This window comes from Chiloscyllium plagiosum, unplaced genomic scaffold (genome assembly GCF_037043375.1).
Source record: "Chiloscyllium plagiosum isolate Xiang-an unplaced genomic scaffold, Cpla_swu_hap1 HiC_scaffold_2, whole genome shotgun sequence".
NCBI classification, from domain to species: Eukaryota; Metazoa; Chordata; class Chondrichthyes; order Orectolobiformes; family Hemiscylliidae; genus Chiloscyllium; species Chiloscyllium plagiosum.
Window position 1 is genome coordinate 134454797 of NW_028270140.1, and position 23825 is coordinate 134478621.

The window sequence follows — 23825 nt, forward strand, 5'->3', positions numbered from 1 at the left end:
GGCTGAAGTGTCATTATTGGTTAAGGGAGTGATTTTGACCATGTCACCCAGAGAACATCTATTCTCCAGAAAGGACCATGGGACTTGAATACTCTTTTGAACAAATGACCAGGACCTTGGTTTTACAACTCATCAAAAAGAGAGCATGTCCAACAACATAGAATGAAACTGAAGTATCAGCTTTGATTTTTAAACTCAAATAGGAGAGTGGGGCCTGACCAAAATGCTACTGTGTGTCAAAAACAAGAGTGTTACTCACTGAGTCACACTGCCCAGATTAGCATGTTATCATTCTGGATCAGTCACCTAAAGTGAATAATCTTTGAAGAGAAAATGAGGTCTGCAGATGCTGGAGATCAGAGATGGAAATGTGTTGCTGGAGAAACGCAGCAGGTCAGGCAGCATCTAGGGAACAGGAGAATCGACGTTTCGGGCATTAGCCCTTCTTCTCACAAAATAATTCACACAAATTCCCTCTGGGAAATCTTACAAATCTTTGGGGTTATACATAAGCCATTTTTTTTCCATGAGATATTTCCAATTCATCTACGGCCATATAATTAGAAGCATTTGGATTTGTTCATAAAAAGTTACAATCACAAATTCTCTAAATGTGATGCTTTAACTGATAGGGTGTCCAAACTTGGAATCATAAATATGATTGTCATTACATGTGCCAATGTCGAATTTGGAAGAAAGGTTTTTACTCAGAGTCAGTGAGAATTTGGGACATTGCACACATTAACTGAGGTGAATACACAGTGAAAATGTAAGGGGAACTGAAGTACCTGAGACAGAAAGGAATGGGAGAAGATGCCAATAAAGTGAGATGATGTATCAACTTATCACAGCAATATCGAAAATAGGAACAGGAGTAGGCTATTTGACTCTTTCAGTTTGCTCCACCATTCAATATGATCATGGTTGACAAAGAACCCTGTCCCCCATTTTACCCCATACCTTCTGATCTCTTTAGCCCTAACAACTCTATCTTTCTCCTTTGTGAAAACATTCAATGTTTTGACCTCAACTGCTTTTTGTGGCAGAGAATTCCACAGACTCACCATTTCCTTGGTGAAGACCTTTTTTTCTCAACTCTATCTTAAATGGCCAATGCTGTGTCCCTAAATTTCATAACCATTGTATCAATCTGTCTATTGCATCCCTTGTTCTAGAATCCCAGTCATAGGTGATAATAAAAGATATTCTATTCTATTCTATTCCTTTCTGCTTATGGAAACAATTTCTCCCATTTACTTTAAAGAAAGCCTTCACAATTTTGAAACCACCTACTAAATTTCACCTCAACTTCCTTTGCTCTGAGGAGAGCAATCTAAGTTTCTCTTGTCATTAATATAACTAACTATCCTCACCTGTTATCTTTCTGTACATTTTCTCTGCACCGTCTCTCTATACATATTTTCTAAATTGTTGAGCTGGAATTGAATGCAATATTCCAGAGTATTGTGCACCAGAAAGGGTGTACTGGTCCTGGAGTGTGTTCAGAGGAGGTTCACGAGAATAGTCCCAGAAATGAAAAGCTTAACATAGGAGGAACGTTTGAAGACTCTGGGTTTCTACTTAATGGAGTTTAGAAAGATGAAGAGCAATCCAATTGAAACTTACAGAATACCAAATGGCCTGGACAGAGTAGATGTTGGGAAGATGTTTCCATTGGTAGGAGAGACTAGGAGCCAAGGGCATAGCCTTGGAGTAAAAGGAAGACCTTTTAGAATGGAGATAAGGAGAAACTTCTTCAGCCAGAGAGTGGTGAATTAATTGAATGCATTGCCATAGAAGGCTGTGGAACCAGGCCACTAAGTATATTTAAGACTGAGATAGATAGGTTCTTGATTGTCAAGGGGATCAAAGGTTATGGGGAGAAAGTGGGAGAAAGGGGTTGAGAAACTTATCAGCCATGATTGAATGGCAGAGCACTTGGTGGGCTGAATAGCCCAATTTCACCTCCTATGTCTTAAGGTCTTATGGTTCAGCTGATTGTTTTATAAAGATTTAAAAATCATTTCTATAACTTTCTACTCAATGCTCCTCTTTAGAAAATCTAAGGTCCCATCTGTTTTCTTTTAACAGTCTTCTGAACTTGTTGTGTCACCTTCAAAGGTTTGAAGTCTCTCCTCATTTTTCTTCCACTTTACACTTCTCTACATTACATATCATCTGCCATGTGTCTGACCATTTTGTCAATCTGTCCCTATCGCCCTGATGTCTGTTACCAGTTCTCCTCACTGCATTCTACATTTCGAAGTTTGTTATCCAAGCAGCACATTTCCAAACAGATTTCTTATCCTACTGTTGAGTCACAGGCTTCAATCCATTTCTAGACTATAGGTATGGAAATTGGTTAAATGAGTCCAAGGTTAATTACGTTTGCAAACAGATTCTAAGGAACATAATTAGAGAGCATTTTATCAGACATACCAGTACAAAATAGGTGGAGAATAGCAAAATACTGAGAGGTCATTATTAGGCAAAGAATAGAAACAAAGAGACTCAAAATTTGGGTTGATACTCCATGCAACCCTGACAGGTCTTTCTGTCTTGGGGTAAAGTATGCACTTTAAAATTCTCAGGTTGGAGCTATTAAATTCTAAGGAATAATGCCAGCTACAGAACTGTATTGATTGTAATGAGGTCAGCCAGGTGGACCTCATAGAATATGAGTTCCATGATTGAGGCTGTTAATCTGGTCTAATCAAGAAGCCCTCACTGACAGATCTCAACAGGAATGTCAGAGGTTCTGTTCACTCTGAGAGCTGACTCTGAGGGAGCTGGATCAGTATCAAAGACTCTCCACATATAAATAAAGGGTGACTTGGTGATGGTTGTGAATTTATTTCAAGAACAAATTTGGCCCATGCTTTTTGATTAGATTAGATTACATTACATTACATTGCATTACAGTGTGGAAACAGGCCCTTCGGCCCAACAAGTCCACACCGACCCGCCAAAGCGCAACCCACCCATTCCCCTACATTTACCCCTTTACCTAACGCATGGCCAATTCACCTGACCTGCACATATTTGGACCGTGGGAGGAAACCGGAGCACCTGGAGGAAACCCACGCAGACACGGGGAGAATGTGCAAACTCCACACAGTCAGTCACCTGAGGCAGGAATTGAACCCGGGTCTCCGGTGCTGTGAGGCAGCAGTGCTAACCACCGTGCCACCGTGCCGCTCTTTTCAGCCTATATTTGACATAAGAGTGCTTGGGCTGATGTCTGGTGCAACAAATTATTTTGATCCTCAGTATGAACATTTCTTGGAAGGGAATATAATCTGTTGGACGAACAAGAGAAATTGAGGAACTGCCTGACCTAAATGGCGTTGACCTAATTCCCACCCTCTCCAAATCTTGCTGGACCTGATTCATCCTAGTTATTCTGACCAATCCTGAATACTGACTCATTTACCTTGCCATCTTGCATAGTTGGCACCTTCCCAACTGGCACCCACCCCCTTACTCAGCCAATACCCTATCCAGATAGCACTGTACTTACCTCGTACAACTCCCTACTCATCTGATACCTTACACCCTTTCCACTTGGCATTCCAACTATAATCAGCTGGCAGCCTACAGTCTAAGTATATCAACACCCAACCCCCAGCATGTTCATTACCTGGTACCCTGTGCTCCCCTCCTCATCTGGCACCCTACTCTCCGAGCACCCTCCATCCCACTTACAGTTTGACACCAGCTGAGAAAGTGACTATCAGGATCTTTAAATTTTAAAATATGGCAGCTCCCTCCTCTGAGTGAGATAGCCGCATGGGAACGTCATGACCTATCCAAAAACCAAGTTGATTTTATTAAAAATAAGAGACACTTCAGGTCTTGTAGCACAGTGGAAGTGTCCATGTCTCTGGGCCAAAAGGCTTAGAATTAAATCCCACCTTAAAATGCAATGGTCACAGAGGTATACCATAACATGCTCAAACAGGTTGATAAATACACAGAGATACTTATTGGAAGTGTGTTTTGGTTAAGCTTAGAGGTGACTGCTTGAAGCGATTTCTTCTATAGGAAAGTAAGCTCAAGTAGCACTTTGCTCCAGTATGATCCTTCAACAATTGGCTTTCTGGAGTATAAAAGCATGTAAATTTACCATAAACTACCAATGAGGAGCTGAGTGATTGGTTTGGATCAGATTGACCACTATTTGTTTTTACAATTCACCCACAACCCCTCCCACTGACTTAGGTTAAATTAACGTCAGACATAGAAAATACCAGGTGCAGATCAGTCTCTTGGTACTGTATTTGGTCTCGGAATCCAATAACAGAGCGTGTGTGTTGTTGGAGCACTATGTGGTGTATCAAATGAATGCCAAATCTTTTCTCCTGTATTTTTGTTTCTTGCATTTCTCGTAAACCCCCTTTATAGCATCAGTCATTTCCTATGTAAAAATGGTTTAATATTGTAAGCATTGAAAAAGAAAAGAATTTACATTGCCAGGCCTCCATCATGTATCCTTGGCAATATACAATATACAAACCATAATATTCTTTAAGCTGAGGCACAATTTGCTGCGCGCCACTTTAAAAATAAATTAGCAAGTAGATGCTGTGAGACTGCTGACATATCCTTTCAATTACACCACAGGACAGATCATAAAATACAAATACATTTGCAACCCATCCATTTTTTATTCCTTGTAACTTAGAATTTTATTGGTACATCATCCAATAACATATTACAACATGTGTTTAGTAGAATAAATACATGCATTGTGAAACTAATGCTCTTTTAATGATTTTGTTGCAGAACACTATATTTCAAGCTGTACTTTGATATTTTTGAATCAGCTGTGGATTGGTGATAGCTTTCTCAACTTTTATTTAGATTGGGCAAAAGTTTAGGAAACTTCAACTTGAGGAATGGGGTAATATGTCTAGAGATTGTTAAAGATTCACCGACACTTTTGAACAAAATTAGGGAGGTCTACTGGCCACTTGGCCAATACTCATCCCTCAACCAGCATCAGTTTAACAGATTATCCATCTATTTCCTCATTTTATTTTTGTGGAACCACACTGAGTGCAAAATGGCTTCCATGCTTCCCACAATACAACAGTGACTGATGACAAAAATACATCATTGGCTGTAACATCTTGAAGCTATGAAAGGTTCTTTATAAAGATGAGCCTTTCTTTGTTGTATTTCTTTACTGTATTAAAATATTTACACTACGTTCCATTTTATTGTGTTCCTTTTTTCAAATGAAGACAAGTGATAACTTTCACTACTAAGGCAAAATACTGCAGATGCTGGAAGTCTGCAACAAAACAAACAATTTTGGAGAAACTCAACAGGTCTGGCGGCATCTGTGGACAGAAAAAAATGGAGTTCATGTTTTGAGGTTGGCAGGTCATTTCTTCAGAAACATTCACTCCTTCACTTACAGGGAGTTAGTCTCTGGAGCTCTGTCCCATGATGTCGCCACTTCACTTACACTGAAAATGCCAGTTTGAATTGCATGGGCTATAAATGATTACAGTTCTGTTTAAGGTGAGAAGGCATTATTAGGATAGAAACTTTGACTTACACAACACCAGGTTATAGCCCAACAATCAACAGAAGGGAGTGTCCCCTCCCAGTCGGAGAACACTTCAGCGTTCCAGTGCATTCAATCTTGGACCTTTGGATTACCATCCTCCAAGGCGGACTTTTGGACAGGCAACAATGAAAAGTGGTAAAGCATCTGCAGTATTTTGCCTTAGTAGTGTAAGTTATCACTTGTCTTCATTTGAAAAAAGGAACACAATAAAATGGAACGTAGTGTAAATATTTTAATACAGTAAAGAAATACAACAAAGAAAGGCTCATCTTTATAAAGAATCTTTCATAGCTTCAAGATGTTACAGCCAATGATGTATTTTTGTCATCAGTCACCTGACCTATCACCTTCATCTCCTTCCCCACTGACCTATTGTACTCTATGCTACTCTCTCCCCACCCCCACCCTCCTCTAGCTTATCTCTCCATGCTTCAGGCTCTCTGCCTTTATTCCTGATGAAGGGCTTTTGCCCGAAACGTCGATTTTGCCTGTCCTCGGATGCTGCCTGAATTGCTGTGCTCTTCCAGCACCACTAATCCAGAATCTGGTTTCCAGCATCTGCAGTCATTGTTTTTACCTCGTTGATTTTAACCCTACTGCGAATCCTCTTGCAAGGATGCCTGCCTTGAAGAAGTTTTCCTCCTCTCTCTACAAGAATCTCAGGGAGTCTCTCTCTCACTGCAACTCCCAGGTCATTTCCTCAGCCCTGAAGCTCTTCAACCATGTCCTGAAACAAACTCGCTATCACAGCCACATCTGCTTCCTCAGTGCCTGTCTCCGTAACCAACTCACCCCACACGGACTCCGGACCACCTTTAAACCAGCAGAGTTCGGACCCGAACAGGACAAACAGTACAGACTACAGATTCAAAAACACCAGCAACGGTTCTCCATCAAGATCCTCCGCTCCACGCTTGCAGCAATGCGCCGGTACCTAACCTCTCTACAGTCTGTCCTGCCTCAGCTGAGGGCCACACTCTCTCAGAATTGCAAAGGACCCACTCTGTACTACATCCTCAGGAGAATTCATACTCTCAACAAACAGTATTTCAATTCCATCTCAAACATCAAAAACTGTAAGTACAACAAACTTTTATCTACCCACCTCCATAACCAGCGCTCCTCAAACATTCCAGAAGATTCCCCTGGCCTCGGAAACACCATTAGCCATGCGGCTGATGCAGCTACCACCCCCACGCTGATTGATGATGTCACTTCTGCCCCCATCATGGCCACTCCCACAGCCACTTCCGGCCCTCACATCATCGCCGATGCCACACGCTCAGTGACTTCCGCCACCCCTACTGCCATGTCTGCCACCACCTCCGCCCCCACCAGCGCCACTAACCTGCATTCTGCTGACACGCCCCCCACAGACCCCACTGTCACTATCCCCACCCCCCAGAACCCCGAGGGGAACACTACCCCTGCTCATAACTCCACCCCCATTCCCCCCACCATCACACCCACTCCAGGTACTGGCTCCGACCCCACTCCCAGCTCTACACCTACACCAGCTCCCGGCTCCCAGCCCTGCCGAGTTTTCACCATCCCCCCAGACCTCCCCCTCACTGAGGACGAACGATTAGTCCTTAGCAAAGGACTCACCTTCGTCCCCCTCCGTCCGCGCATCAATGAATTTAATACACGCCGTGACATCGAACAATTCTTCCGTCGCCTCCGCCTCCGAGCTTACTTTCACAATCAGGACTCCCGCCCACCTTCCGAGGACCTCTTCGCCCACCTCCAACACACTGCATCCACCTGGACACCCCACGCTGGCCTATTACCTGCCCTCGACCTCTTCATTTCCAACTGCCGCCGGGACATTAACCGCCTCAACCTGTCGACCCCCCTCCCCCACTCCAACCTCTCACCCTCACAACGCGCAGCCCTCCAATCCCTCTGCTCCAATCCTGACCTCACCATCAAGCCAGCGGACAAAGGGGGCGCAGTGGTAGTCTGGCGCACTGACTTCTACATCGCTGAAGCCAAACGCCAACTCGAGGACATCTCTTCCTACCGCCCCCTTGACCATGACCCCACACCCCATCACCAAACCATCATCTCCCAGACCATACACAACCTCATCACCTCAGGAGATCTCCCACCCACAGCTTCCAACCTCATAGTCTGGGAACCCCGCACTGCCCGGTTCTACCTCCTTCCCAAGATCCACAAGCCTGACCACCCTGGCCGATCCATTGTCTCAGCATGCTCCTGCCCCACTGAACTCATCTCTACCTACCTCGACACTGTCCTATCCCCCCTAGTCCAGGAACTCCCCACATACATTCGAGACACCACCCACGCCCTCCACCTCCTCCAAGACTTCCGTTTCCCCGGCCCCCAACGCCTCATCTTCACCATGGATAACCAATCCCTCTACACCTCCATCCGCCATGACCAGGGCCTCCAAGCGGCCGTTTTTTCCTCTCCAGACGTTCCCAACAGTACCCCTCCACCGACACTCTCATTCGTTTGGCCGAACTGGTCCTCACCCTTAACAATTTCTCCTTTGAATCCTCCCACTTCCTCCAGACCAAAGGGGTAGCCATGGGCACACGTATGGGCCCCAGCTATGCCTGTCTCTTTGTTGGCTACGTAGAGCAGTTGATCTTCCGTAATTACACCGGCACCACTCCCCACCTCTTCCTCCGCTACATTGATGACTGCATTGGCGCCACCTCGTGCTCCCGCGAGGAGGTTGAGCAATTCATCAACTTCACCAACACATTCCACCCTGACCTTACATTTACCTGGACCATCTCTGACACCTCCCTCCCCTTCCTGGACCTCTCCATCTCCATCAGTGACGACCGACTTGACACTGACATTTTCTACAAACCCACCGACTCCCACAGCTACCTGGATTACACCTCTTCCCACCCTACCTCTTGCAAAAATGCCATCCCGTATTCCCAATTCCTCTGCCTCCGCCATATCTGCTCCCAGGAGGAGCGGTTCCACCATAGAACACACCAGATGGCCTCCTTCTTTTGAGACCGCAATTTCCCTTCCCACTTGGTTAAAGATGCCCTCCAACGCATCTCATCCACATCCCGCACCTCCGCCCTCAGACCCAACCCCTCCAACCGCAACAAGGACAGAACGCCCCTGGTGCTCACCTTCCACCCTACCAACCTTCGCATAAACCAAATCATCCGCTGACATTTCCGCCACCTCCAAACAGACCCCACCACCAGGGATATATTTCCCTCCCCACCCCTCTCCGCCTTCCGCAAAGACCGTTCCCTCCGTGACTACCTGGTCAGGTCCATGCCCCCCTACGACCCACCCTCCCATCCTGGCACTTTCCCCTGCCACCGCAGGAACTGTAAAACCTGTGCCCACACCTCCTCCCTCACCTCCATCCAAGGCCCTAAAGGAGCCTTCCACATCCATCAAAGTTTTACCTGCACATCCACTAATATCATCTATTGTATCCGTTGCTCCCGATGCGGTCTCCTCTACATTGGGGAGACTGGGCGCCTCTTAGCAGAGCGCTTTAGGGAACATCTCAGAGACACCCGCATCAATCAACCAAATCGCCCAGTGGCTCAACATTTCAACTCCCCCTCCCACTCTGCCGAGGACATGGAGGTGCTGGGCCTCCTCCACCGCCGCTCCCTCACCACCAGACGCCTGGAGGAAGAACGCCTTATCTTCCGCCTCGGAACACTTCAACCCCAGGGCATCAATGTGGATTTCAACAGTTTCCTCATTTCCCCTTCCCCCACCTCATCCTAGTTTCTAACCTCCAGCAACTCGACTTGTCCGGACTTGTCCGGACTTGTCCGACCTGCCCAGCTCCTTTTCCACCTATCCACTCCACCCTCTCTTCCCTGACCTAGCACCTTCATCTCCTTCCCTACTGACCTATTGTACTCTATGCTACTCTCTCCCCACCCCCACCCTCCTCTAGCTTATCTCTCCATGCTTCAGGCTCTCTGCCTTTATTCCTGATGAAGGGCTTTTGCCCGAAACGTCGATTTTGCCTGTCCTCGGATGCTGCCTGAATTGCTGTGCTCTTCCAGCACCACTAATCCAGGAACAATGAAAAGTGGCTGAGCAGAGGCTGATAGTCAAGTTTGTTACGCATGGGGATAGTCTCAAACGGGAACTTGGGTTCATGTCACACTACAGGTGACCCCATTGCACTATACACACACGCACAGACATGCACACGCACAGACAGATGCATACATACAGACACTCTGACACACACACACACTCCTACAGACACACACACTCTCCTACAGACTCATACACTCATGCAGACCCTCTCTCATACGCTCACACAGACACTCCTACCCTCCCACACACACACCCTCTCATAGACATAAACTCCTTTACACTCACACTCACGCACTCTCTAACAGACACCCATAACCTCCCCTCACACGCACACGTTCACATGTAAGTTTGTGGGGTGAATTTGTACTTGAAGAATTACTCAAAAACTGTATGAATCCATGTAAGATTCTGTAAAGCCCTGTTTTAGATTAGAATCAGTCTGACCATTCTAGCACAGACAGTCTCCCACAGGGCAGCTCACACCTTCAATGCATTATCTGGGCCGACATGACACCAATTGTTAAGTTCACTTGAGAATGTAACTTTTAAAAAAGTTTTGTGATTTACATATGAAAGAAATGAAACCAACATGGTCATTCTCAAAGATGAGAGACTTAACAAATAATCCAGGTCTTTCTCAATATATAATTTCAGTTACATCACACTGTAAACTTTTGCTATAAATTCTGTGTCTTACAATGATATACTCCACAACCACCTGATGAAGGAGCAGTGCTCCGAAAGCTAGTGCTTCCAAATAAACCTGTTGGACTACAACCTGGTGTTGTGTGATTTTTAACTTTGTACAACCCAGTCCAACACTGGCACCCCCAAATCAACACTTTAATTCAGCTTTTCCATTCTGAATATTATACTCATTGCTGAACATGTTTGATGTAGGTTCTTCAGTATTAAAACCCACTTTGTAAATAAAAATCAATTCAACTTAATCTTCGACAAAAATTGATAATGCTTGTCAGTCTTTTATGCTGATTTATTATCAAACTTGGTCTCCCATTATTTTGGAAGGTTTCTTCCTCTGGTAAGAATAATTTGTTTCTAATTACAAGCAATTGACTGCTTGTATTGATTATAGGCAATCTGGCATCATTTGGTCTGGAGTTGCTTGTATTGATTATAGGCAATTTGAAATCATTTGGTCTGGAACTGCTCCACTTGGCATTGGTAGTTCCTGCCTGCCTATCCTCAGGGAGTAGATTGTAGTTTGCTGTTTGTACTAGACTCTAGGGCTCTGGGCAAGCCCATTTCATGACCATATGAAGCATCCAAAGTCACCCTCAAATTCTTTTATTGTTGACTGGGACAACATATCCATCCTAGGAAAAGCCAAACAGAGACTTACATGAGAATTCCTAGAATTCCAACTGGAACACTATCAACAAACACAATGACTTGGATCCCATTTACCACCCCCTGGGAAAAAGAACAGGAAATGGCATCACCACAGGAAATGAAATCACTAACACAGGGAAACTTAAACACATAAATAGAAAACAGGCCACACCACCAGTGATTCATCTGGAAGCTCACTGATAATGTTACCTAGTCCGGTGACAAAACGTCTGAAAATGAACCTTCCAGCTCAACGAGCAAACCTATATCCAGACTCTTTTATTGTTTAAAATGATTTTCTGTTCCTCCTTCTAGATGGATTAATTATATTCTCAATAGATTTCCATTGATTGCCCAAGGTGGGAGTGTAGACAGGCTCTTTGTAAATGTTGTGCTCTAACCTGTAGTCAACTTAATATGGATCCAACTAGAATTTAAGATTTTTGTGCCCAACATAGATCAGTTTGCTACTTGAATCAACTGAACCGTATAATGGTGCTGTAAGTTGTTTTGGATTTTACTTTTTGCTCCATAATTGTTATAAATAAGGGCAATTGTGCTCTATTATATTGCACCTCCTTGGTTCGAATTTGGCAGCAGTGACTCAGTCTCAATTTTGAAAGGACAGATGGTGTGACTGTAGGTTTGGGGTTGGGGAGCAAAAGTGAAAAAGCAATATTACGAAGGCCATCTCATTAGCGAGTACGAAATGAAGAAAGACTGAAATTGTAGAAGATAAGCAGGCCTTTCACAAGGTGTGGGTGATGCTGAGGCAGCCTCGAGAATGTGGAAGCTCTTCCATTCTGAGGGGCCCTTTCAGAGTGACAGAGGTTTTTTTTGTTGGTTTTGTTTATGCTGGAGCCATATGGAGAGGCTTCGATGATCAGAGGGGAGTATCTCCAGCAGGGAGGTGGAGCGTGGAGACAGCCTTTGTCACCAGTTGTCTCCCCTTTGGACCATGATGGAGGACATCACTGACTCGGATATCATCTTGGTTTTGTTAGCAGTTATTGACTTCAGTGTTCAATTGGAAGCTGACTAACCCTGCCTGGATAACTATTTATTACTGCCCAAGGCCCTCAGTACTATATTACAATCCGTAAGCTCTGTGTGGACTATTGTTTCAGCATAGAGGGAGAGGCAGGCAGCTTGTAATGCTGGCCAATTAATCTATCAGACCGGGAGGTGAGTATGTCACTGTACAATTCAGTTCATCAATATGTCAGGGCTAACACTACAAACAAGAGAGAATCTCACCACTGTTCCTTGACATTCAATGGCATTATCATCACTGAGTTCCCCACTGTCAATATTCTGGGGGATGGGGATGGGTTCCCATTAATCAGAAACTGAATTGGATGAGCCTCTTAAATATTGTGGATTCAAGTGCAGTTCAGAGGCTTGGAATCCTGCAGCATGTATAACTGACTGAACACTCCCCAAAGTCGATCCCACCATTCACAAGGTACAAGTCAGGACTATGATGAAAAACTGTACTCCTCACTTGAATGGATAAGTTCAGCTCCAACAACACTCATGAGGCTTGACATCATCTGGGACAAAGCAGCCCATTTGATTAGCACCACTTGCACAAGTATCCGCACCCTCCATCACTGACACTCAGTAGCAGCAGTGTGTACCATCTAATATATGCACTGCAGAAGTCCACCAAGGCTTCTCTGAGACAAGCTTCCAAACCTTGCCAACTACAAGGATCAAAATTGATCTCAAACACTACCATCTGCATGTTCCACTCCAAGCCACTTGGAAATATATTGTTGTTCCTTCACAACCACCAGGTCAAAATCCTGGAACTTGCACCCCAACAGAACTGTAAAGGTCCATGGCCTTTGCAGTATCCAATGCCTTCAGACCTTTCTTTGTGTGATGTGGACTGTGATCCTTTGGGGCCTTGGATGGAGGTAGGGAGTGCAGGTGCCAGGATTGGAAAATGGGTAGGTGGGGGGAGTGGACCTAAAGAGGGAGTTGTGGAGGGAATGGTCTCTATAGAATGCTGATAGGGGTGGGGAGGGAAATACATCACTGGTGGTGGGGTCTGATTATAGATGGTGGAAATGGTGGAGGATCATGTGTTGTAACCAGAGATTCGTGGAGTGGAAGGTGAGCACCAGGGGTTCGATCCTTGTTGCGGTTGAGGTGAGGGAAGTGGAAGGTATTATTGGGAGGCGAAATTGCAGTCTTTTAAATAGGAGGCCCTCTAGGTTGTTCTGGGATGGAAATGCTCCTCCTTGGGAGGAGATGTGACGGAGGTGAAGAAAATGGAGTAAATGATAGCATTTTTATGGGATGGGAGGGTGGGAGGAGGTGTAGTCCAGGTTGCTGTTGGAGTTGGTGGGTTTGAAGGAGATGTTCATGTTAAATCGGCTGCTGGAAATGGAGATGGAGAGATTCAACATCTGTAGTCATCACTTTCTTCTCTGTGGAGAGACATCAGAATAAACAGTTTGGGTCCAATGACCATTCTTCAGAACTGATGTTATCGAGAGTAAGGCTGATATTTGTGCAGAAGATGAGGTGGGAGGAGAGTAAATGATAAAGTGTAGATAGAGCTGAAAGTGAGAGAAAAAAGCAGTTGGACAGACAAAGGAGTGGGTAAAGGTCAGTCTGTGGGAATGAATAGCTGCTGTTAGTAATTGACAATGGGTTGTATATGGTAGCAGCCCACCTAATGACAGGCCTGGTGTGTGGAGATTGGGGTAATGACGTGGGTGAAAATTGGAAGCTCAGTGCAAGCTGGAAGAATAACATCTCATTTTCCACTTTGGAACTCTGCAGCCGTCTGGACTCAGTATTGAGTTCAAGAATTTTAAGGCTTCAGGTCATGTCCTTACCTCAATCCCCACACACAGACCTTATCATCACATGGACTGCTACCACACACAATTCATTGTCAGTGATTGATAAACCCCATTAGCAACTATTCATTTCCCTAGACTGACATTTATCCACTTCTTTGTCTGTCCAATTATTTTTTTCTCTCTCTTTGGGCTCTACCTGGATGTAGGTTTGCTCGCTGAGCTGGAGGATTTATTTTCAGACGTTTCGTCACCATACTAGTTAACATCTTCAGTGAGCCTCCGAACCAAGCATTGCTGATGATTCCTGCTTCTATTTATATGTTTGGGTTTCTTTGGGTTGGTGTTGTACTTTCCTGTGATGATGTTGTTTCCTATGGTGATGTCATTTCCTGTTCTTTTTCTCAGGGAGTGGTAAATCGGATCCACGTCAATGTCTTAGTTGATAGAGTTCTGGTTGGAATGCCATGCTTCTCAGACTTCTTGTGCATGTCTGTTTGGCTTGTCCTAGGATGGACGTGTTATCCCAGTCAATCTCCACCTATCATTTACTTTCCTCCCACCTCATCTTCTGTATAAATATCAACCTTTCCCTCGCTACTATCAGAAGAAGGGTCACTGGGCCCAAACTGTTCACTCTGATTTCTTTCCACAGATGCTGTCAGACCTGCTAAGTTTTTCCAACAATTTCTGTTTTTGTTTTTGCTCCTGACGTGTCCTCCTGCATTCTTCACTGAATCAGGGTTGACCCCTGGCTTGATGATCATGGGAGAGTGGAGATTATGTCAGGCCGTGAGGTTACAGATTGTGTTGAAATACAATTGTACAGCTGCTGATGGTGTACAGCTCCTCTTGAATTACTCAATCTGGGTTGCTAAAGCTGTTTTGAAATTTATCCCATTCCACGTAATGGTAATGCCACACAACACAACGGAGAGTATCCTGATTATGAAGATTTGTTTTTTTCTCTACAAGGACTGGGCAGCAGTGATTCCTACTGGCATTGCCTTGGGAAGTATCTGAGGCTTGTGGACATGAAGATGATATCAAGTATGTTTTTCCCTCTCGCTCATTGCCTTTGCTCAAATCCAGTCTATATAATGATTATACCATAGGAAATGGGCACAGGGGTCGGTCTTTCAAGCCTGTTCTGCAAGTCTATAGGATCAAGGTTGATCCAACATTCCTCACATCCACTCTCCTACCTTCTCCCACAACATTTGATTTCTTTACTGATCAAGAATCTATGTCTCTCAACCTTAAATGTACCCAAGCACTCTGTCTCCACTCACAACCTTCTGAGAGAAAGAAATTCTTCCTTATCTCAGTCTTAAATTTTATTGTGAGACTATTCCCTCTGGAGCCAGACTCTCTCATGAGTGGAAACATCCTCTCAGCATTCTGATGAGCCATTTTAGAATCTAATATGTTTCACTGAGATCACCTCTCATTCTTCAAAACTCCATGAGTAGAATTCCAAACTGTTTAACCTTTCCTTATGAGACAATCCCTCCATGTCAGGGATCATCCAAATAAACTTCTCTGAACTGTGACAATGAAGTGATATCTTTCATTAAATAAAGAGACCAAAACTACTCTCAGTACTCCAGATATGATCTCACCAGCACCTTGCAGATTTACAGTAAGACTTCTGCATTCTAATACTCCAACTTCCTTGAAATAAGGGCCAACCTTCTGTTCATCCTCCTGATTACCTTCTGAACCTAGGTGCTAGCTTTCTATGTTTTGGGTGCAAAAGATAGCCTTATCCCGATCAACTATTTGCTGCCCATTAGCCAATTCTTTATCCATGCCAATAAATTACCTTCTACAGCATGAGTTTTTCTCTTCTGACTTAACCTTTTGTAAGGTCACTTGTTGAAAACATCTGGAAATCCAATTTAAGACATCTATTTGTTATCCTCTATTTATTCTGGTGAAAAACACCTCAAAAATTCCAATAAATTCATCAGACATAATTTCCCTTACTTGATACTATGATGGCTACTGCTTGATTAGATTATGATTCTCCAAATGTTCTCCGATTATCTCTCCAGCAATTGATTCCAATAACTTTCCAACAATAAATATAAGGCTCATCCATCTAACAGGATCCTTTAGGACCCAATGAACCTGTACATTCAGTGCCTTTGACACTTTTAATGCTTTTTCCAAGTGCTCAACATAAGAAGTACTGATACATCAGCTAAGGGGAGTGTTAGGTGATTCATGATAATCAGCAGGAGATTTCCTTGCTCATGTTTGATGGTTCATAGAGTCCACAGCCAAATTTCACAACTCCTAAAACATCTCCTTACTGACTGTAGGCTATAATGTTGCCAACAAGTCTGGGCCTGTTCTGCAGCGGGACAGAGATGATGAGATCTGGGACATTTTAACGTAACATTTTGTGAATATGACTATATCGGACTGTTGCTTAACCAGTCTGAGACAACTCTCCCAAGTTTTGCATTTGTCCCCAGATATTGGTAAGGAGGGCTTTGGAGGGTCAAGAGGATTGAGTTTGCCATTGTCGTTTCCAGTGTCTTGGCCCATCCAGTTTCATTCCTTTTCTGAAACGTTTTGGTTGCTTGATACAACTGAGTGGCTTGCCAGGCCATTTCAGAGGCAGTTAAATCACATTGCTGTGCCTCTGGAATCACATATACACCAGACCAGATAAGAACAACAGATTTCCTTCCCTGGCTTTAGAGAATCCAGACAGGTAGTAAAAGGAATAATTGTGAGGTCATCATTTGACTTTTGACTCTAGATCTTTAGAACCTATTTACTGTGGTGTGATTCAAACCCAGGTACCAAGAACATTACGTGGGTCGCTCGACTGTAAATCTAATAACAATACTACAATACATCATCACCTCGAAACAAATTATCCACAAATGTGAAGAACTGCCTTTATATATCATTGGTTATTAATCATGTGGCTGAAATTGGTATAATACTGGAATTCTTTAATCCCAAAGTCTGTATAATACCACCAATGACATAACATCTGCAGACAAGAGCAGTGCCAACTTTGTATTTCAAGATTCAAGAGCTCCGAATGTACTTTGAAAAGCCTTCCAGCCGGACTCTAAAGCTCGGAGTTTGTCTGAAAGATAAAGGGACCTCATGATACATCAATCTTGAATGTTTGCCTCTATGGCCTGCTGAAATTTCCAGAAGGAATCTGATGTTAGTCCGGACATGTGACACCAACTGAACTTATCTGAACTAAAAGTCAAGTGTTGATAAAAGTTTTCTTCTTGCTTCAAAGGTATTTGTACTGTTGATTTTTATTTTAGTTTAATACGTGGAGAAGTGTATTAGCTTCTGTAATTGTACCTTTGTTGAGTGTCAGATGTGGCTGGCATAGTGATAGAGCATTCAGTGTAATTGTGAGAATAAATAGTCCTTTTCTTTATGCTCAAAAATGTCTCCTGTTGGATACTTTTAAATTGACTGCACACAGATTGCAGTGCGAAAACACACACACCTGCCTTTTCAAAATGAAATTACACTGACTTCAGATGGAATGAATTGTCACTTTCAGTTCATCTCTCCTCTTCCTTTAACAATGGTATATTCAGGATATTGATAGTGGGGGATTTAGCAAAGGTAATGCTACTGAATATCATGGAGAGATAGTCATTAGCTCTTGCATGATGTGAATCTTATTTACCATTTCTCACCCCAATGTAGGCCTTTCTGCACAAGGATGTAGACTGTTTTAGCATCTGAGTCACAACTGGTCCCAGATATTTTGAAGCAATTAGTGACTGATTGTATGCTCCAATAATGTTAACCATCTGCCTCTGTGCTAGGTATGACTCCAAACAGCAGAGAGTTTCCCCTGATTCCTTATGTCTTCAATTTTGATAGGGTTCCTTGATGTGACACTCGGTCAATTGCTGCCTTGATGTGAAGTGCAGGCACTCTCACTTCACCTCTTCAGTTCAACTCTTTTGTTTGTGGTTGAACCAAGGCTGAAATGAAGTCAAGAAACAACTAGACCTGGTGGAACCCAATCTGAGCATCAGTGAGCAAGTTAGTGCAGTGAGCGCAACTTGACTACACTGCCAACCTCCATTACTTTATTGATGAACAAGAGTAAATGGATTGGCCAGTAACATGTTGGGTTGGATTTATCCTAAATTTTGTGGCCATGATATGCCTGAGCTACTTTGCATGTTTTTTGTTAGATGCCAGTGTAGTAGCTATACTGAAACAGCTTGACAGGAGGAGCAGCCAATGCTGGAGCACTAATCTTCAGTACTATTGCCAGTCTGTTGGCAGGTCCCATAGTCTTGGTACTATCTGATGCTTTCAGCTGTTTCTTGATATCACATGGATGAATTGCACCTGAATACTGACATCTGTGATGCAGGGGCCCTCAGGAGGAGGCTAAGATGGATCAACCACTCAACACTTCTGGCTGGAGGTTGTTGCAAATGTTTCAGCTTTACATTTTTCACTGATATGCTGGGTTCCCCATTAATGAAGACAGGGATATGTGTGTCACCTCTTCCTACTGTTAATTGTTTAATTATGCATGACGGGATGTGTCAGGACTGCAGAACTTAGGTATTTATTGTGGGTTAACAGCTCTACCTGTCACATGCTGCTTCTGTTGTCTGATATACAAGTTGCTTCACCAATTGGCATCTCTATTTCATTTATGGTGATCTACACATGCTTTCCTATATCCTTCATTGAACTATCAGTTTGATAAAATGATGCCAGGTTACAGGTTGTTGTTGAACACTAGCTTGCTCTCTCTCCATGGATGCTGTCTGACCTATGGAGATCTCCAGCATTTGTTGTATTAAGTACAAATTCCAGCAAATGTAATAATTTGCTCCACCATTTATTTCCAGATGTTTTCTGAGAGACACGCATTGGCCAGGACAACAAAATATACAATTCATGACCATGTATATTGGAATATAAAAACTTAAAAACCTCAAACTCTCAACCTCCAATGAGTTTGATATAAAAAGTTAATAGTGTGAAATGTATATCAATTTGGACTACGGCCTCGGTAGTTTATCAGTTCAAGGACAATTAGCAAAGGTAACAAATGTTAGCCTTGCCAGCATCATCTACATCCAATGAAAGAATAAATAGAAAAGACATTTCTATGTGCCCAGGACATATTTTGAGGAACATAATATATTTAAATGAGAACAGCACCTGTAGGTACATTCATTCAAATACCCCTGTATAACTTAATTGGCATTATGAAGTGATGAAAAGAATGTCATTGAGATTTGCTTTTGACATTTAATCTATGTAGAACAGCACAATGGTATTTCAAAGTATTGAATTTTACTCCCTCGGTATGCTTGACAGACAACATGATCCAACATATATAGTGCTTCACTCTATACCAACATCATATTTTAAAAAGGTGAGAAATGTGAAGAACAATTCTCCTGGCAGCTGTTTGAACAGCTGGGCTGCAGTCATCTGTCGACGGCACTCTTCAAGGTATTGCAATCCTCACATACCTGTCAAATTTCATAATCTGTTTTGCTAAACGAGCAAAGATATCAAAACATTTAGATTCTATGAATTATAAACTGCGCCAGATGCCTGCGGAAATAATCACTTTAACTTCAGCAGCCTCAACACATGCTGACATTCAGTGGAGGTCGCACTACTTGGCACATGCTGATCTGAAAACTTATGTTCTGCACTTGCTCAACAGCATGAAGGCTGGGATTTTCCCAAAAGAGGGGAATGCACCATGTAGGGACCATGGAAAGCTCTGTACCCACATCAGAAGTCAAGGGGAACCACAATAGCAGTCTTCCCAGTAGCTGCACATCACTTAGTTAAGTCTCAACATGATTGTCCCTAGAGTGTGCAAGGGTCTGCAAGGCGTAGTGGCCTCCCGGCCTGGTGTAGCAGCCTCCTGGCCTGGCATGGTTGCTTCCTGGTGTGACAGAGCATCCTTGGCCCAGCATGGCAATCTGGAGCGATCTCCCAGCCTCATGATCAGGACCAGGCTGACTAACAGCTACCTGCCAGTTTGGTGTGGGTTGGAAGAACGCTGTTCTGGACTTCTTCTTCTGCAATGCTGGACCTTTTATTTCTCTATTTTCTCAGATCTTGTCACTAAAGAAGATGTACCGAGGTATCTTGTACCAAAGATGGCATTGTAAGTGGCAACGCATAAACTTTGTGCTGTACAGCTTGTTCTGTTATAACGTGTGTTTCATCAAAACAAATTCACTGTAACACAATTAACAAATTGGGGACCTGTTTCTACAGTGCAAATTTTTAAAATGTGTATTGGTTGTAATGCGATCACAGCGCCAACACTTTAAGCGCGGTTTCTAAAGCGCAATTTTTCAATAACGTGAGGTTGCTCAAGAACACAACCATTGCGTGATAGAAGAACTATCTGTACTCATTGTGTATATGTGACAATAAAGCTAATTCTAATTCTAAGTAGGTCCCTCAACTTTGAATTATATTTTTCTCCCTCTGTTGTGTCAGGCAGGCAGGGTCAAATGATTAACCCATCCGGTCAGAATGTTGCAGCATCTGGGACAGCTTTTCACTCTCGCGGGTCCCCTCCTTTGTCAATGAAGCCTCTGAGTGATGATTCTCCCCTCCCTCTCCCCAGGAGACCAGCAGATGTAAAACAGATGAGGAGAAATTACTTATCTCAAAAGGTCGTGAACTTGTGGAACTTACTAACCCCAGAATGTGTTGGATGGCGGGACAATGAGTAAATTTGAAGAGGAAATAAACAATTTTTCAAATTTGTAACCAGTTAAAAAATAATGGAGAGAGGGCAGGAATGTGCAGTTGAAGCCATGATGAGATCAGCCATGATCACATCAGATGGGGAGCAGGCTGCCGGGCTGAACTGCTTGTTCCTGCTCCTAGGTTTTTTCATCTGATATCCTTCTGCACACAGACCCACTTTGCTGTCAGCAAATGTCCACTTCATGAGCCACTCAACTGGGCCATTCATTCATTATGTCTGCTCTGCCTCTAATTCCTGTCCCTGGGGAAATGGCCCAAGAGAGAGGTTCTCTAGGGGACTCCTCTTAATGCAATGCCTGGCATTTTACCACCCATTTGCCAAAACTACCCCTCTATATTAAAATCCAGGAGTCACTAAAATCTCACTCTCTGGCTAACTATGGGAACTTGTGGGAAATACTAAAACTTTATGTGCACAGAAGCGCAATGTACATTTTGAATTCTGAATATCTATCATGATGGAGAGAAACCCCACTCTGAATGGCAGAAATTGGAGAGTTTGCAGACTTCTGCACTCTCTTAATGATTGTGGTTCCATATTGCAACTGCAGTCTGTTTTGCCTGTTACAGCTCCCCCCACAATCGTTGTAGTTTCTGGTATTGCACATATAGCATACAACGTCCAAGGCCACTAGTCAGATCTCGAGCAAGCTAATCCATCCAATGGATATCTATAACCACATCTGATTTATGCACCACCACATCTTTTGTTGTCATGGATTCATTTTTTTTTTAAATTGGCTGACAACACTCGTTTTCTTTTTTGCTACCCTACTTAATCTTTGTCTGGCTACCTCAATTCTTATTTTGCTCTATTTTATCTACACTTGTGAACAAGCTTTGGAGTTTTGTATGCCTAAATGAATCAGGTATTCATCTTAGCAGCAGCACTAGCTCAAGACTTGTGCAAGACCTCATGTTGGAGAGTGTAAATTAGTGTACAGACTAATGCCGTTTCAAGGGACTGAATTTGCTGCTTTCATTTAGACAGGTTTGGAATAAATTCTGGATTAGTGGTGCTGGAAGAGCACAGCAATTCAGACAGCATCCGAGGACAGGCAAAATCTGATTTTGCCTGTCCTCGGATGCTGCCTGAATTGCTGTGCTCTTCCAGCACCACTAATCCAGAATCTGGTTTCCAGCATCTGCAGTCATTGTTTTTACCAGGTTTGGAATAAAGCCAAGAATCCCAAATTGAGGCAGCTCCACAATCCAATCCCGCCTCCAAATGACAACTGTGAATCTCGAGTTTGACTCAGATTGTCTACCTGGTTGGAAGAAGGTGAAAGGGACACTGACTCAATTCAGTCTCCACGTGGAGTAACATTGGTTACACTGAAGAATTACAAAAATGTAAGCATACATTTGGTGCCACAGCCGCCAGCCAATCAGAATGGAAAGGCATTCCCACAGCTATGGACCTGCGGCACATGTTGGCATGTGCTTTACTTCCAGCAGAGTATATTTACTTTATGCAGTGATGACAATGATATCCCTCATTACATAAGAAATAGAATTCTGTGATGTGGAATTGAAATATCAACAGATGTTTACTGCAGCTTACTGGTACAAATAGACATTTCATTCACTGGTATATCTGTGAGTGGGCTACCACTAAGTTATTCTGTTTCTCCTGATGGTAGAAAGTGAAGACTGCAGATGCTGGAGATTGGAGTCAAAAAGTGTGGAGCTGGAAGAGCACAGCTGGTCAGGCAGCATCCGAGCATACGATCTTCATCAGGAATGTTGGGGTGGGGTGGGGCTGGTTGGGCAAACAGGGCTGAGAGATAAATGGGAGGGGGTGGGGCTGGGGGTAAGGTAGCTAGGAATGTGATAGGTGGATGAAGGTGGGGGGCAGATGGTGATAGGTTGGAGTGGAAGGTTGAGCGGATAGGTGGGAAGAAAGATGGACAGATAGGATGGTTCAAGAGGCTGGTCTGAGTTGAAAGATTGGATCTGGAATAAGGTGGGGGGAGGGAAGATGAGAAAACTGGTGAAATCAACATTGATTCCATGTGGTTGGAGGATCCTAAGGAGGAAAGTGAGGCTTTCTTCCTCCAGGCATCGGGTGGCTGATTTTGGTGGTGGAGGAGGCCCAGAATTTGCATGTCCTTGGCAAAGTGGGAGGGGGAGTTGAAGTGGTCAGCCACAGGGAGATGGGGTTGTTTCGTGTATGTATCCTAGAGGTGTTCTCTGAAACGTTCCACAAGTTGTCATCCATCTCTGGGACACATGTACCAAACAACCCCACTGCCCTGTGGCCGATCACTTCAACTCCCCCTCTTACTCTGCCAAGGGTCTCCTCCACCGCCAAATCCTAGCCACCTGATGACTGGAGGAAGAATACTTCATTTTAGGGTGGCACAGTGGCTCAGTGGTTAGCACTGCTGCCTCACAGCGCCAGGGACCTGGGTTCAATTCCAGCCTCAGGCGACTGTCTGCGTGGAGTTTGCACATTCTCCCTGTGTCTGCGTGGATTTCCTCCAGGTGCTCTGGTTTCCTCCCACAATTCAAAGACGTGCAGGTTAGGTGGATTGGCCCAAGTTAAATTGCCCATAGTGATACGTGCATGAGTAGGGGAATTGGTCTGGGTGAGTTACTCTTCGGAGGGTTGGTGTGGTCTTGTTGGGTCGAAGGGCCTGTTTCCGCACTGTAGGGAATCTAATCTAATCTAATCTCCCATCTTGGGATAGTCTAATCACACAGAATAAATGTCGATTTCACCAGTTTCCACATCTTTCCTCCCCCCCCCCCACCTCATCCCAGATTCAACCCTCCAACTCGGCACCACCCCCTTGAACGCTACTTATCCATCATCCTTCCCACCTATCCGCACCACCCTTCACTCTAACCTATCACCATCTTCCCCCAACTTCATCCACCTCTCGTATTCCTAGCAATCTCCCCCGAGCACCACTCCCCTCCCATTTATCTCTCAGCCCCCTTGGGCACCTTCCCCCACCACATTCCTGACAAGGAGCTTATGCACAAAACATCAACTCTCCTGCTCCTCAGATGTTGCCTGACCAGCTGTGCTTTTCCAGCTCCACACTTTTTGACTGTAACAGATTACGAGTCAAGTGACATTACTTACAAGGCCTCCACCTCCCCATAGGCCACTTGCATTAGGTAATAAAAGATAAAGGACATCTATTAAATGTTTCCTTAGGAAACTTCATTGGTTTAGAACTCATCTTTTGTTAGAATTATATAACTAACAA